A 16,811-nucleotide genomic window follows, 5' to 3' on the forward strand; every position below is an offset into this window, starting at 1 on the left:
TCTCTGGAAAGTTTCGGGGTGATCCATGAAGTGCAGTCTGAGAAAAAAGGGAGGGTCTCAAAACACCTTTTCTCCCATGTTAATTCCCATTGAGATTTTGAGCATGACTGCAGCCCGAACTGCTGAATAGAATTACACCACATTTGGCAGAAAGCTAGCTCTTGGTCCAGAAAGTGTGCTTTTCGTTATTTGGTATAAATCTGTTCAGTTGTTTGATATATTAACAGAAATCCAAATTTGTATATCTGCGGGGCGGATCCTCTGCAGATCCCTCAGCGGTGCATTTGTGGGTCCACACACCAAAGCAGGGTCCTGATTGGCTGGCCGCAACCCGACTGGGAAGTTGCGACCACCATTTTAAGCATCAGGAAATGGTTCCCTGGGCTGAAAATGTCTGTGCAAAGTGAATAAAGGGGTCAGGGTAGAGGTACCCTGGCCCCATGGGTGTGTTAGAAGGGACCCATAAAAGTCAATAAATTACATTATCATATTTTTTCTCCTTTCTCTCAACGCGTGGGAATCCCCGGATCTCCCATGGTGCTCAACGCTACCACGTCCCCAGTGGAACCGTGAATCCTAATGCAGCTTATCAGAGGCCCGTTCTCCTTTGTCCATCACTCTGCAAATGCGCCAACTGGCGCACTACTTGTTGGGGAATGAATCCCCTTGGATGCAGAGGGTCCTTGAAGGCCAAGAACCCCTCCACTAGTAAGTCTCACATAACGGTATTGCTGAGAGCTCGGAGGCCCCGCACCCTTTCGCCACCAATCTGCAAACCCGCCTCCTGGTGCACTACTGGTTGGTCCAATACTGGTTGGGAGATGAAGTCCCCTTGAATGCTGAGGGTCCAAAAACCCCTACTGTTACCACTACTCAATGGAGAGAAAAATGAGGTTCTGATTTTGGGGGAAAATAAAGATCTTTGGGGTTCCCAACACTGGCCCGCTGAAATGGGTGCTTTTCCTCAGCCCTCCCGCCAAGTCCGCAATTTAGGCTTCATCATCGATGATCAATTATCATGAGACAACAAGCCGTGAAGGTGACTGCAACCTGTTTCACCATCATGAAATGGCTCAAAAAGATGATCTGGATGTTGCCTAGTCCCACCCAGAGAACTGTAGTCCAGGCTCTTGTCCCCTCTAGACTGGACTACGGTAACATTCTTTATCTGGGGGTTAACAAAGATGTGACACACAAGCTGCGGGTGGTGCAGAACTCCGCCGCCAGACTGCTCTGTCGAGTCCCCAGAGCACCCTCTATTTCTGTCTCTCTGCGTGACCTTCATTGGCTCAGGGTAGAGAACCGAATTAAGTTCAAAGCCCTAAGCTATATGTTTAAGATCAAATCTGGAGCGACTCCTCAATACCTACAAGCCCAGGCTCACCCTTATTTGCCCTCACGCCCTCTTCGCTCTACCACTGAGGCAACATTTTTGATCCAGACTGTCACGCATGGGCGGTAGATCTTTTTCTTGCTTGGGTCCCTCCTTATGGAACGTTCTTCCTGTGTCGCTCCGTAATGAAACCGCCTACAGGAACTTAAGCAAATGCCTAAAACCTTGGCTGTTCCACCAATAATCTCTCCCTTCTTTCTCTGTTCCCTTCAGGTCGGCAACGGGAAACCCTTTTTAGGTCGAGCCTAAGCCATCCCGTCAGGGATGCTTGGCGAGATATAAAGTAAGGGCTCCCAAAGGTGGATTGCCTACAGTGCATGTGAGCCGGTCGCGTGCACATCGCACACCCTCGGCATCAGACTTCAAAGGAAGCCGCTCCCCCGCCACGCAATGCCGCTCCCCCGCCCCTACCACGCAATGCTGAGAGATTGTTTTCTTTGGATCCATTTCATGGTGAAGCAACCCACAGGAGCCGGCTCCCGAGGCAGCCTTCAGAGCAATGCGCATCTATCCGTGCCTGCGGAATACAGATCTCCTAAAAGAACATAGAATAGGTGTCCTTTTCTCCCATAAATGAAGTATGAAACGAGCTTTTGAATAAAATGGCATTACATGTATCACAACGAGTGACATACATCGGGCAACGCAGCACGCGCAAGAACTTCAAAATGTATAAACAGGCTAGGTTAATTCTAGAACTTCATCTGCAGTTATTTTCAATTGCTTTGCACGATTTCTCTGCGTTTTGCTATTTTATATTTCATGCTATTTTCCACAAACTCTGTTGCTGTTTTCAGAAATGTGTACCCTACTGTCTGGAATTATTACAATTTGTACATTGTAAACCCGGACTTGTTTTAAAGGACTGTAAAAAACATAGAGCCGTATTTCACGGATTTCACCGCACATCATATACATCCACGCAATCGATCATACACAGACCTCACAAACGCACAGGCACGTCCAAACAAAAACACAGTGGTACAAACAAAGGACACAGTCAAAGATACACCGATAAGACACATATGCGCAAGGGTGCACAGGAACACAAATGGCGACAGACACGCGTGCATAGGAACAGACATGTTGACAGATGAAAGTCGGCACACAGACAGACAAAGCACCAGAGTGCACATGACTACACACAACTACAGACCCAAACGTGCCCAAAAACAGACGCAAACGGGCACGGCACAGACACCGCGATCGTCGCAAAAGTACACAAAATACAGACATCTCCACTGAATCAGAAGCGCAGAAGAGTGTAAAGAGCAGCACACACATGGAGACAAGGTCATACTCAGGACTACAGACAGACAGGGAAAGGATGACAGACAGGCCGACAGTCACAGAGAAGCATTTTAAATAAGTCAGAATCACACAGACAAGCAAAGGGGCACACATCTAAATGAGCACACGCAGACAGGCATGTATGAAAAAAGAGTTTTAGATACACACAGTGCTGAATACCCACATACATGCACTCAGACATAGGTCCGAACAGACATGCAGTGGCACACCGCTGCAGACTGCCAGGAGTACTCGGAGACATGTATAGGGAAACACAAAGGTAATGCACAGAACGTGAGACACACAAACAAGGTTACTAACACAACGCGCCGTGCTTTTAAAAAAAAAATGCTTGTTATCAGCATGGTGCCCTTCACGTGGCTTGGAAAATTGTGCAGAGAAATGAGACGCCACCGCACCCTGAGATTCACAACTAAAGAAAGTGAATGTATCTGTCGGGAGCTGTGCCTTGTTTGGTAATGAAAATTCGTGATTTCTGAAAAAAAAGGGCAAGCTTTTGGTCTGAAACGGAAAATGAGCCCCTTCTGGGGTAAATGAGTTCCGCAGACTTTCTCCAGAATAGCAAAGCTTTTGTGGGGCAGTTGCAGCGCATCTTTCATTTCCAGACTGCTGATTACGTCAATTTGCGTTTTTTACCCCTCGCCTGTAATGGCTGCCACTACACCCACTTCGGTCACCGGCGCCCAGCCTCCCAACCGCCCTTCCAATGCCCTGCAGCCATGCTGGAAGCAGGTGGTGGGCTGGTCGGCACAGACATCGCGCAGTGGCCATCAAGGAGTTCACTGTGGTGGTGTTCGAACATGGCAACAAAGGGATAGTTGATGAGCTGTGAACAACACTGATGAGTCTGCATTTTATACCTGCGAAACATGGTGGGCAAAACTACACTGACCACCAGTGCCAACAGACTGATCACAGCACACTCCATATATCTTTTATATTCTATTTAGCTCTGCTGTGTATATGGCTAGTTCCTCTTGCCTCTGTTCGCGTTTGCTTTGGCTCCCACGGAGTGTCATACGGTTTCCCCCCTCCGCCGCCCCCCGAGCCTTCACTCCACGGCCCCTCATTGGCTGCCGAATCTGTTGTCTCCTGTCTCTACATTAGAGCATTCCTGTGTGTACTCAGACAGGGTTAAAGCTACTGGTGTAAAACTGGCTTTCACTCCTCTTTTTTTGTGTATGGCTGGTGAGCACAGGGTTAGTCCAACCCAGCTCGCCTTTACGCGTTGTGCGTCCTCTTCGGAAAGTTTTGTTTCCTGCAGGACATATACATCGCTTTTTAGTTTGGCTAGATAGTTCATTATCTTCTTCCTTTTTTATCGCGTGGTTGAACCCTTTGACGTTCAGGTCAGATAGTAGTTGGGGATCGTTGTGCATTGTCATCGTGCGTGCATGTTATCGCCCATGCTTGGTGTTGTATGGTTTGCTACTATGCAATTTGCCCTATCCGCCACCCTCCTGGTACCACCCCGCTTGCCCTGTCTGGACTGTCTGCAATGCGTGATGGCTGTGTATGTGTGTCCGTTGAGAATGAAAGAAGTAGAGAAAGAAAGAAAAAAGAAAATAAATAGTCTGTACTGGTCTACCCCCCATACCCCCCCAACCCCCCACCCTCCCTCCCCCCGCAACGATAATAAATAAGAAAGCCAGACTGACCTTGCTCGAACACCAGGCGGACGAAAATGGACGCCTGCTAATCACCAGCCTGAAGCGAGGGGAAGAAACAATACACATCGCCAACATCTATGGCCCCAACACGGAGGACGAGTCCTTCTGGGCAGCAGTGGGAGACAAACTTGGCAATCTACCCTAGGAGGAACTACTGATAGTAGCAGGGGACCTTAATCTGATACTAGACCAAAATCTAGACCTACACCCACAAAGGACCAGCCACCAGACACAGCCCCAACACACCCTTAGGAACCTATGCGCGAAACACCACCTCAGCGATCCATGGAGACTCCAGAAGCCAGAGGCCAGAGACTACACATTTTACTCACCCCCACAACTCGTACAGCAGGATTAACTACATCTTGATTTCAGCCACTCACACCCACCTCATAGAACACACGGAGATTGCACCAAGAACAGTGTCCGACCACTCCCTCATTAGCCTAACACTTAGCGGTCGCCACAGCGACCGAACCAGCTATAGATGGAGATTCAATAGCGATGTCATTAAGGACCCGACCAATGCAGCAGCCATAGACGAAGCCATTAAGGAATATCTAGAAATTAACGACGAGCCAAACATAGACAAGGGTGTACTCTGGGATGCTATTAAGGCCACAATAAGGGGAAAAATTATAAGTATCAAGGCCAAAATGAACAGGGACAGGAACAAAACAATAGCAGAACTAGAGAGACAAATCAAAGACCTGGAGATGCACCACAGCGTCAACCTAGCAGATAGGAACACACTAACTAACCTGACTAGGAAAAAATTCGAACTAAATAAGATACTAAGCGAGAGAGCGGGCACATGGATCAACAAGTACAAAGTCATAAATCTCTGTTCAGCAAACAAGGCAGGGAAGGCCCTGGCCTCCTACCTTAAAAGCAACCAAAGACAACACGCCATGGCAGCCATGACCGACACCAATAAGAAATCTCAAACATCCAACAAAGAAATTCTCAGAGTGTTCAAAGAATTCTATGAGGTATTAATCAAAGAGGACAAAAACCTCAACCCCGACGGGGGGGGCAACCCTATTAGGCGAACTCAGTCTACCCAAACTAACAGAGGCACAATGCGCATCACTAGAATCTGAAATAACAGGAGCAGAAATAGACCTGGCAGCAGCGGGCCTAAAAGAAAATAAGGCACCAGGTCCGGACCGATGCATAGCCAAATTTTACAAACACTTCCTCCCCCATATTAGAAACACACTGAAAGAGGTTTTCGCACACTTCATCAAAGCAGGGAAGATGACAAACTCAATGGCAGAGGCCAATATCATAGTCATCCCCAAAGAAGGCAAAGACACGCAATTTCCGCAGAACTATAGATCCATCTCTCTAATTAACGTAGACTGCAAAATATATGCAAAAATACTAGCGAGCAGACTCAACGCAACTCCCAAACATCATACACAAAAGTAGGCTACTTTAAAAATAGACTATCCCAAGACACTAGACTCCTCTGCCACGTAATTAACTGTGCCTCCTCCAACACCAAACCAGCGGTGATGATCGCGCTAGACACAAAAAGGCCTTTGACAGAGTTTCCTGGCCCTTCCTGGACCAGTGTATGCAGAAGTTCGGCCTAGGCGAGAAGTATAGGTCAATGGTCATGGCTCTGTACAAGGCACCCAAAGCCCGAGTCGTGGCACATCAGAGGCCCTATCCCTGGTAAGAGGAACCAGACAAGGTTGCCCACTATCGCCGGCTCTGTTCCTACTGACCCTAGAACCCCTTCTGACCATGATCAGAAACAATACCGAAATCAAGGGGGTGGAGGTCAATGGGAACACGGTCAAACTAGCAGCATATGCCGATGACATACTCATTGTGACAGAGAATCCCGAACCCTCAATAGAAGCACTAATGAACACCATCGAAGTGTATGCCAATGTAGCAGGGTACAAGCTTAACAGAAGCAAGTCTGAATGTAAGCCTCTCAACGTACACACCACCAGGGAGGTGCTAGGAAACTCCGGCCTACTGTGGCAGAAGAAGGCACTTAAATACCTAGGTATCTACTTTGACAGGGACCTCAGGTCAACACTGGAGCATAACGAAAAATCAATACTAAACAAAATAAAAGACAGACTTGACACGTGGTCCCCCAAGTACGTTAGTTGGTGGGGCAGAGTAGAAACAATTAAAATGATGCTAACTCCGATGGTCAACTACCTGCTGAGTATGCTGCCACTGATAGTCACGGAAGAATTCCACAAAAAACAGAACACAATGATAAACTCGTTCCTCTGGAGGGGTAAAAAAGCAAGGGTTAGCCTCCACAAACTCAGGGTCAGCAAGGACCTATGGGGGCTTAACGTCACAAACTTTAAGACCTTCCAAACAGCCTGCCTGGCCAGACAAGGCATATACTGGCTCACGCAGGAACAGGGTTACACACCAGCCTGGCTGGAACCAGAGATAGCTCCGATGGGAGGCATAAGCCCGGCGGCCCTCCTCACGGCTAACAAACACCCGGCAGCCACTACCATAATCCTCAGAAACATCAAAAAGGCCCTCCTGCAAGTAGACAAAAGAATGGAGAAAAGTATAAAAAACACAAAATACGAATCCATTTGGTTTAACCCAAAAATTAAATACAAGAACAGCGTACTTAACATAACCCCCTGGCTCCGGCGTGGTATCCACACCCCATCCCAGCTAGAGGAACGAGGGTCTGCTGCCACCTTCTCCAACCTACAAAAGGAGCATTACCTCCCAGACCTAGAACTATACAACTTCCTCAAAATCAAAGCGGCCATCACTAGAGCAAAACTAAGCAAAGAAGTGCCAACAATACACCAATACACGAAACATCACACCTCTACAAACTACTTAGGTAAAAAACAACAACCTTGAACAAGAAAGTCATGGATCACTGGGAGACACTAAACGAGGGGCGGTTTAGCGAGAAAGAAAAGGCCCTCCTCTGGGCCTCGGCAAGCAGGCACAAAGTCATCGCAACACTAGCGCAAACGAAATTCTGGCTCCTACACAGAGCTCACTGGACCCCGGCGCGCCTAGCAGCGGTCGGTCTAACTGACAACGACTTAAACTGGAACTGTCAGAAACAGAGAGGGGACCTAGAACACATAATAGTCCATTGCCCCAAAGTCAAAAACTTCTGGGGGAAAGTAACAGAATTCATCCACAATGTAACTCGGTACACTCCAAAAATAGATCTCCTCAGTGTAGTGTACACATTCACGGCACCGCAGATCCAATCTGCCAATGACAGGAGCCTCATTGACCTGCTACTCACGGCGGCATCCAAGACAATCCTGTCTAACTGGAAAGATACAGGGAGGGCCACTTTCAAAGTATGGTTCAACTGGGTCACCTTCCTAAGGGGAGCAGACAACATAACGAAAAACCAAACACCACAAAGTGGACGCAGCAACGAGATGTGGCTCTCCCTGGACAAATACCTTGCCTCACAAAAACCGCCGTGAACGCACATCTCGGCCCTACACAGATAACCTGCCACCCCCCGCGCGGCGCAACCCGTCGGCAAAATCGCGCTGGCCATATAACCTCTATTCATCGCACCTGTGTCCGTCTTTTCCCTCACTTCCTCTCATCTCTGTCTTACTTACCTCTACACACGATCTCTTCCGACCGTAGAGGGCAACACATTTGAACGGTATGTGAAGACAAGGACTCAAGCAGCCTATGTATGACCAGCTCACATGCGCCATAACAAGCCCTTATGTATTTTACCAATAATGTATGTCTACACTTAACAATGTTGCCTTCGATCGGCTTACTCTGTACTGTCTTTGTAAAAACGTCTTCTAATAAAATCTTGTGAAATAAAAAAAAATAAAAACTGGCTTTCACAGCGAGCTACCCGTTTGTATGCGATATAATATCGCTTTGTGTACCACGTGTGCCTTTTCTCCACAATGCCCATCTGATTTGTTATGATAAACTTTTTGTTGCATTTAACAGGGAGGGGTAGAATCAAGAGGGAATCAATCCTTCATTCATTGCTTATGCGTTGCGTGTGTCCGATTGTCGCAAACCGTGTTTTTTTGTATTTTGCTTACTGAGCGCTGAACTGTCACTCACAGTACGGAGGGGATGAGAGTGTTCTACTGCGTGTGCTCACTATACATTTTGGGGCTGAGGTAGGACTATTATGTAGGATGGGGTTGATGTCTGTGCATACTGTGTGCACTACATGGTCACACATTGTGTGCAGGGTCTAGACCTGTATTTTAATGGCATAGACCGCATGCCTGCATTTCCACACCTACAAACGTAAGAGACGCCAGACATGTAAAAGGGTTTTGCACTCGTGTCGCATTGTATGGGGTAGAGTGGAGCTTATGGGATCCTGTTATTATGCTTGCCCTCGCAGTGATGTGTAGTGGAGAGCAGTATCCTTCCATACAGAGAGTATGAGGTCGCAGAGCTGGAATTTCTGTATCTGAGGGGCCTCCAACCTCTTCTTTAATAAGAACGAGTTATGTTTAATGATAATATTGTGATAGTGACCAATCAGACAATATTACTGAGTGGCCACATTACACATCATTGTCAGCAGTAAACACCTCCTGTCCACCGGGCAGTGTTACTTGCAGTAATATAAAAAATAATTTGAAATGCCTTTACATGGGTAGTACTGAGTTTAACATGAGGCTAATACATTGTGACTATAGCTGCAAGGCTTCTGGCATTAGGTTAATAAAACTAGTAATACGTGTCCCACAATTCTCCCTGATTTATCAGTCAAATATTTGTTTTGGAAAATTAAACATTTTTCTCCAAGATACATACATATTTGTCTCAATTACATACTTTTTAATTTTGTTGTCCAATATATTCATTCAGCCAACCAAAGTTTCAGACTTAGGCTGAACTGCACACGGGAGTTACTTGCAGGTAGCTGGAGAGCTACCAGCAGTCATGAGCCTGCTCTACACTGTACGCAGCAAGTTGCTTACAAGCAGTGTGTATCGTTGATGTGTTTTTTGTTTTACTTTTATTTTTAAATTTTTGCAAAAAAAATTAAAATTAAATGCCACACGGATGTGACCATCAACCCATCCATCTTTGCATGCTTCCTCCCAGAGGACAAGTTCCAGTAGTGGCAGCTGCCTACCCAAATCTCATCCCCTCCGGCCCATATATGATCCAGCCACTGACAAGAGGGTGTTGACTCCACAGATGTCAGGGGACAGGGTATGCAGTACGGATTCTATCTCTCGCCGAGGAGCTATTCGGTCATTCTCCACTGTCCTAGATCAATCCTGAGCATTGTCTCCACCTTCTCCATATTCGGTCCAACTTTTGGGGGCAGCCTCTTGCTGCGTAGACCACTCTCCAGGCCTCCATGCAGTGAGTCATTCTCGTTTCTCACATTTCCTGGGTAGCAACCGCAGTCCGCAAGTCTTGGCAGCAACCCTAGTGTGCCCCCCCCCCACTTCGACTTTTCTCCGTAATGAGGGAGGCGGCGGGGCTCTGTCAGTTACTCCTCTGCTTTCATGTTCACAGTTAATTTAATGATATGTTTCATTTTCCTACCTTTCTGGTGTTACTTAGATCTTCACGGAAAAACCTCCAATATTATGGATTTTTTATGTTTAATTTGTTTTGTTATAATTTCATTTTTTCATTTCCTTTTTGTGACTAGAGTTTGTAGCGGTTATAAGATTTTTGGAAGGGGAAATTTCATAAAATTGTTTAAATATATCATCAAGTGAATCAATTAAAGTTGATAACTTGCTGGTCAAAGATGTTTCATCTACAATGCTCTTTGTAGCGGTGAGGTTACTCCCCGTCACTTGCACTACAAGTAAAAAGCATATATAGCTAGGCAAACGTTTTTGACCTTTAATTAAGGGCCATTGTGGTATATCTTAGGCATGCCACGTTTGGTACACCCCTAAACATTGCCTACATTTGCTTCATGTTTTATGCTACTTGCCCTTTCCAAGTTTTATTCGGTCATATTGAGAGACCTTGAACTAATGCGCAACAGTCAAGCTGCTTGAGGCCCTTAAAGCCCTATGTGATCAGTCTATAAGTTATTACCAGTCTGCATATACTGCTGCATTTGGCATTCATTCATTTCCGGTTCCTGCTTAGCTTCTGTTAGGTTTCTCTCAAGAACAAAGCTGTAATGTACTTTTTATTCGATTACGATAACAGCTCACATATGTTCAGCTGAAATAATTACTCATGTAAGTGATTTCAAAGATACATTTTGTAATTTATGTGACCTACGTTATCAATGTATGTTAATCTTATTTACAGAATTTCGCTTGATTAGCATCTTTTCGTTTTACATTCCACAAAGATGGGTTTCCAAAGATCGATATAATAACACAGTTACTCAGTATTCGGTACTGCTAAATATAATAATAATACTTTACAAGAGAACTTGCCAAGGGAAAACTCTGTCAAAGCACTAACGAACAGCCTTCAAGGTAGCGAAGTACTGATTAACACGCAATACATAGTAGTAACATGTTCCTGTTTAATACCTGGGTAGCATATGCTATCGAGGGAAACTCAGAGAGTGATATTGGTACTTGCCCTGGGTTTGCTGTTCTATTGAAACTGTACAGCTCTTTCATGATTCGGTTATTGGAATACTGTGAAAACAGATTTTTACATGTGCTAGTCTCATTGATTCTTGGACTGGTCTGCAGATATGAACACATCATATATTACTTCAAACTATTTTCCCCTATTTCCTTCAACAACCATCTCCATTTATGTATTACTCAATCTACTTTAGGTTATTATGTACCACTTGTTAATGCATGTACAACACTGTTACAAAGGTTTTATAGTATCTTGTTTAGCGATACCAGAGGTTAGCTATTCACAACATCATGTAATACCAATTTTCTTATCACAACCTTACTCTAACATTAACATATACTCCTACCCTCCAAGATTTTATGCTGTAATGTTTTATAATCCCATTTTTTTGTCCCCACAAAATGCTTCAACTTTTATAAAGACGTCTGTTACTCATGTCTTAGCGCTTTAAATTGAATTACCCTTTGAGGCTATGAACACATCTCATTCTGACATTTACAGAGGAAGTGATACAAGAAAAGATGTGGGCAACCACCATCTTGCCCAGTAGAAATTGTCTGCGTGGACACTACTGGTAAGAAAGCAATCCCATATGCCCAAGTACCTCCTCCCTGGGGTTAAAATTGAGGTTGTACATACCAGATGCAGTAGCTTCAGTTCAAATGAAGCCAGCAAAATATGAGATGTAGCTACATTTTATCACGGCTGGCAGATGGTGAAAAAGTACTGTAGCTTGGAGCTGATGGTCTCTTGAACACGACTGCCTTGCAGGATTACAGAAGTGCCACTGTTTGAGCTGTGTACTCCCAAGCCAGACAGCTTACATCTATAGGCAAACAAGACAACAGAGTTTATTCTTACAACAAAATAATAAGGATTATTTGCCCATTGTCCGAATATGATGCATTCTCTTTAGGTCTTATCTAGATTTCCTTGAGCACATGCTAGGATTTGTGTAGATTGTCCTGCCAGTTAGCTTTTTTTTAATACAAGATAGGATGCCTCATGATAACTACATGCACATCTGCCACATTTAGAAGTTGTGTATAATCTGTGCAATCATAGCTTTCATCAAGATTATAAAATGGGTTATGTAACACTGAAATTCTTGTCTAAATATACTTTTCTATTTATTTACTTGGGAATTCCAGGGACTTAACCACACCTAGGAAATGAAAATACACAGCATAGTAATTCTAGATCAATTTCGGGTAACGCTCTAACAACGTGTCACCCCTGATAACTACCCTGAGATTTGCACTTCATGCAGAGGGACAAGTAAAATGTCTTAAATTGGAGGGTAAAATAAAAATTTTGAGGCAGGTGCACCGCTTCTTAATTTGGATAATTTATGGATTGTATTTCAATTTTATGTTGTAGGTGCTCCACAAGTGGCGTCTACCGTCCTGAAACGCCTAAAATTGTAAATGAGAAAAGTGCTCCTAATGGGCCATTAGTTGCATCCTTGCAGGCGCTCTGTCATCCCTCAGTGCAAAATGAGGGTTCTGAACACAGTTTTTGTTTCACTTCTTTTCCATGTTTTACTTCACATAGTATGATTACAAATGTTTCATTTCATTCAACTTCTTATTTCAATTTTTTAACCTGCGGCATTATTTACGTCAAATCCAATGCATTTCGGGCATGTAAATCTGCCCTTCATCATGGACCAATACTAAAAAGAAAAAGAAAACAAAATGAGTATATGAACTATATAAATTGCGAAGCTTGATGTTCAGTGTTAGATTTAGTGTGTTGTAGTGTCACCTCTTAACCACAATTCTCCAATGGTATCCACGAACCACACTCTCATGTAACGATTTTTCAAAGAATGACTACCGTGCTACAATCCGTTAGTGAGCCATAATTCATTAGTGAATTTCAACACCCTTAATCACCTTAAGACCCGTGAAAGACGTTGCAAAATTTCAAAACACACATGCCGATTCCGCCACAAATTAATCGTCCATATATACGAGAACTGTTATGGAACAAAAGATAAAAGACCACGATAAAGCACCTAATGTTAAGCTTGTTGTGGGGGGCATGGCTTGGACGGCAGTGGCAATGGCTGCTTAACCGGGAGCTCTGCTCTACAGGAGAGCGACTGCTACCCTTTTCCCGGCGATTCCCCGCACCAACTCGAGCGGAAAGCAGAGAAATCGAAGCCTATAGACATGAGGTGGTCTCCGGCTTCCTGATCTGCGACCCCGCTCAGTTACTTGCAGACCTTTTAGCAGTTTTTGTCCGCCCGCGCTCCGGTGCGAAGAAGCCTCCAAAATGGCGGCGCCCAGTCTCGGACTCACTACCTGACCTCGAGGGTTGGTTACAATACCCACGGCCAACTTCCACTCTCCACAGGGCCCGCAGAGGGAAAGGAACACCAAAAACACACCACCGGACCCCCACCAAGGTGAGAAGACCCTGCGTAGGTGCCGCTTCAGTGGAAAATCGGCCCGACGTGCCTGACTTTAAAATGGCGGCACCACCGGAGTTTCGTGACATCTTTGAACATTGTCCCTAACTAAGAGCCTCGCGTCGCGGTGTAGCCAAATACCGCCACAAGCTCCTTATATCGCCCCAACAAGAAGAGAGATGTCTTGTGTGCCGCACGGTGGGGGCTAAACGCAGCATAGGCGTTTGTCGCACCCCGTGTTTGTCACACTAAATCCAGAACGCTGATCACCAAAAGCCCCCTGCTGCCTCCACTCTGCGGGGAATGATGCCCCAGATCTAGCACCTTTAGCCACCCATGGGATGAGGACCAGCCCAACTTCTCGTGTTCATCGCCACACTTTTAAATGCCTCTGACCTTCACGTGACTGTCTCCAGGGGTAAGAAGTGCTCTGACCGGATTTTCTAGTGAGCTGTGTGTGGTTCCTGCCTCCACTTCGTTGTGCAGTGTCCTACTCACCTCCTACCTGCGACCGCTGCGTCCATTACATACCGGCTTCTAGCTAAATCTCTACGACAACTCACTGTTGACTCTCAAACTCCTCCGTTCAATTCGCTCCGGCTCCAGACCTGTTTGTGAGCTGGAGTCTCGCCCGCACAGTATAACTTTAACCGAATCACACCCAATCACACTTGGATTAACCACAAAGTACGGAAACCGCGTCTAGAAGACTTGACTATAAATTCAGCTACAACTCCTGTCACGACCTTCATTCTAGTCTGCCGCGATGTCGAACAGAGAAGATAGGAATATTGTTAAGAAAGTAAAGCCAGAACCTACGATCTCGGAATCACCCATTAAAAACAAATCAGACATGGCGGCCACGATGGAAATGATTCTTAAGAAACTAGCTGACCTCCATGATCTCTCTAAATCCACCAAAGCTATCACCGAATCCATGCAGCTCGAACTTACAGCGATTAGGGCCGACATGAGCGCACTGAACACGGGATTGGGGGTGGCCGAACAACGCATTAGCGACGTGGAAGATCTGTGACATCAGTCAACGAAGAACATCCAACGCCTAGAGAATACAACTGAAGCTCTGAGACGCCACAACGCTGAGTTGGAAGACCGGAATAGGAGGGGGAACATCAGAATTTTCGGCGTACCAGAGAACTCTGAAAAGGACGCAGACTCTTGTGTGGCCTTCCTGGAATCATGGATCCCCATGATCACTAAAATAGACTTCCCACGCGGCCTCGAATTGGACAGGGCGCACAGGATCCCCACCTTCGCTAGTAAGCACACCAAAGGTCCTAGGCCGCTGATATGCAAGCCGCTCAGGTTCCAGCACGTTGAAATGATCCTCCAATACGCAAGGAAGAATCACTCCATCCTATGGGAGGGCCAAAGAATCATCTTCACGCAGGATTACTCAAAGGACATAGTGGAAGTGCGCAAAGGTTTTCTAGACCTACGCAACAAGCTCAGATCCAAAAACATCCCCTTCTCTTTCGCAGGTCCCATGAAATTCAAAATCATGATAGACGGCCGCCCCAGTTTCTTCACGGATCCCAAAGTTCTAGCACGTCTCCTCGAAGAACACACTGCTCAGGAAATGGATCAATCAACCGGACTCTCCAACAAAAGAAAGACGGCGGCTCTATCCCCTCAGGATGCAGCCCTTCCGATTCACTGATTTCCTGTTCTGGCTGGGTTAAGGCTTGCTGCCCAAGAGCTGAAGATGTGCCTGTCGCTTTGGTCCTAGATCCAGGTGCCACCATCCCTTCATCCAAGAACTGCAACACCCCGTCTGAGGGGTCTCTTGTTCCGTGAGTTTATAATCTAAGATGGTAGGACCTTGTCAGTGACTTTAAGAATCAAGGTAATCGGGTTCACCGGGGCTAATGTGCCACTTGCTCTACTTAGGCTACTTGGGCTACTCTGGTTTCAAACTATGTATTCTTGTTCCATATAATGCGTATATCGCAATTCAGGCGAATCTATACCTACCCAGCTCTATAGTAAATACCAAAGCCATGTTGGCTCCTAGACCTGTGTAACCTTCACCCTCTCTGTTTGTTTAGTAACTAACTAAGAGCCTATGTGCTCTCACAATGGGTTTCCATTCTTTGCCCCTCATGCCGATCCGTATACTGGATCAGTTGGTTTAATATATTTCACTCCGACTTTTGTAGCGGGACTGAATTCTCCCAATTAAATCTACTACTGGGAATGTTACTATATTATTGTTAACGTTACTCCTGTTCTGCCTAGCACGGTACTGTCGTCGTACTCCCTACGTACGTATTTGGGGGAGGGGGAGGGGGAGGGGTGGGAGGAGGGGGGAGACATTGGGTGAAATTGGGAGGGAGGGAGTTACTGGGGGTTAAGATGACCCAGAAGTCAAGAGCTTCTACCTATTTTTTGTACTGTTTTTTGCTTATGTTTTTTCTTTGCAGGTACAACACTCACTTTTTCTCGGAGCAAACACCTTTTGCTACATGCGGCAACCTATACCCTTTACTTATAGTTGCATCTCCATACACTGAACTATGTAGGCTATCACTTTCTGCACGCAATAAGTCTAAGGTACATCAAACACCCGACCCGCGCGGACAACCACGACACCACGCCCACCATGCACTTTTGCCACCAGACCAGTTCATAGCGAATACGACACACACCGATGCCTAGCGCCAAATCGTTGGCAGACGACCTTAACATAATCTCCCTGAATGTCAAAGGTCTTAACCACCCGGTAAAAAGACAAAATTTTTTTGAATACCTTGCTAAAACAAAAGGGGACGTTATCTTACTCCGGGAGACCAAACTGTCAGAGGAGGACTTACGCTTCTTGAACATACACTGTGCGTCACAAATTCTGAGTTCCCCCGTGACGCACAAAAAAGGCGGAGTAATCACCCTGTTGGCGAAAAAATCCAACTTAACCCTAGTCGCACACACACATGATACAATGGGAAGATGATCGGTGACACACCTCCTAAGAGAAGATGACCCTATACATTTGGTGAATTTTTATGGCCCCAATGCGGACGACCCCGATTTCTGGGACTCAGTCTCTCCACAAGACGACCTACTAATAGTGGGGGGCGACTTCAATCTCCACCTGGACCCAATTTTGGACAGACAATCCAAATGCATATTCCACCCTTCCAGCTCACACAAAGCCCTCTTACGCCTTTGTGAACGATACTGCCAAAAAGACTCTTGGCGTCTCCAAAATCCAGATGGTAGAGACTAAACCTTCCTTTCGGCCCCACATAAATCATATTCACGCATTGATTTCATCCTGATATCAAGCCCCTTCACACACTTGATAGAGGAAACGGAAATAGCCCCTAAATTAGTATCCGACCATGCCTGTATCCGCACCAAACTTGCGGGCTCCCGCTCGATTCTTCCCCCTAGGAGATGGAGATTTAACGAAGAAACCTTATCCGACCCCGCT

At 45.8% G+C, this 16,811-nt stretch overlaps 1 protein-coding gene across 6 annotated transcripts in view; it reads right to left on the reverse strand.

Annotated features, from left to right (window-relative positions):
- The window catches only part of AP5B1 (adaptor related protein complex 5 subunit beta 1), a 79,718-nt gene that overhangs the window by 17,493 nt on the left and 45,414 nt on the right, over positions 1 to 16,811 (reverse strand). For 4 of the 6 annotated variants that reach the window (XM_078642797.1, XM_078642794.1, XM_078642798.1 and 1 more), the window contains one exon: positions 11,581 to 11,767. The exons of the other annotated variants lie outside the window; for them this stretch is intronic. The gene's annotated coding sequence lies outside the window, so the exon portion shown is untranslated. The remainder of the gene's footprint in view (positions 1 to 11,580; positions 11,768 to 16,811) is intronic. 6 annotated transcript variants of the gene reach the window in all.

Source organism: Lissotriton helveticus, chromosome 5_1, assembly GCF_964261635.1.
Source record: "Lissotriton helveticus chromosome 5_1, aLisHel1.1, whole genome shotgun sequence".
In the NCBI taxonomy this organism is placed as follows: Eukaryota; Metazoa; Chordata; class Amphibia; order Caudata; family Salamandridae; genus Lissotriton; species Lissotriton helveticus.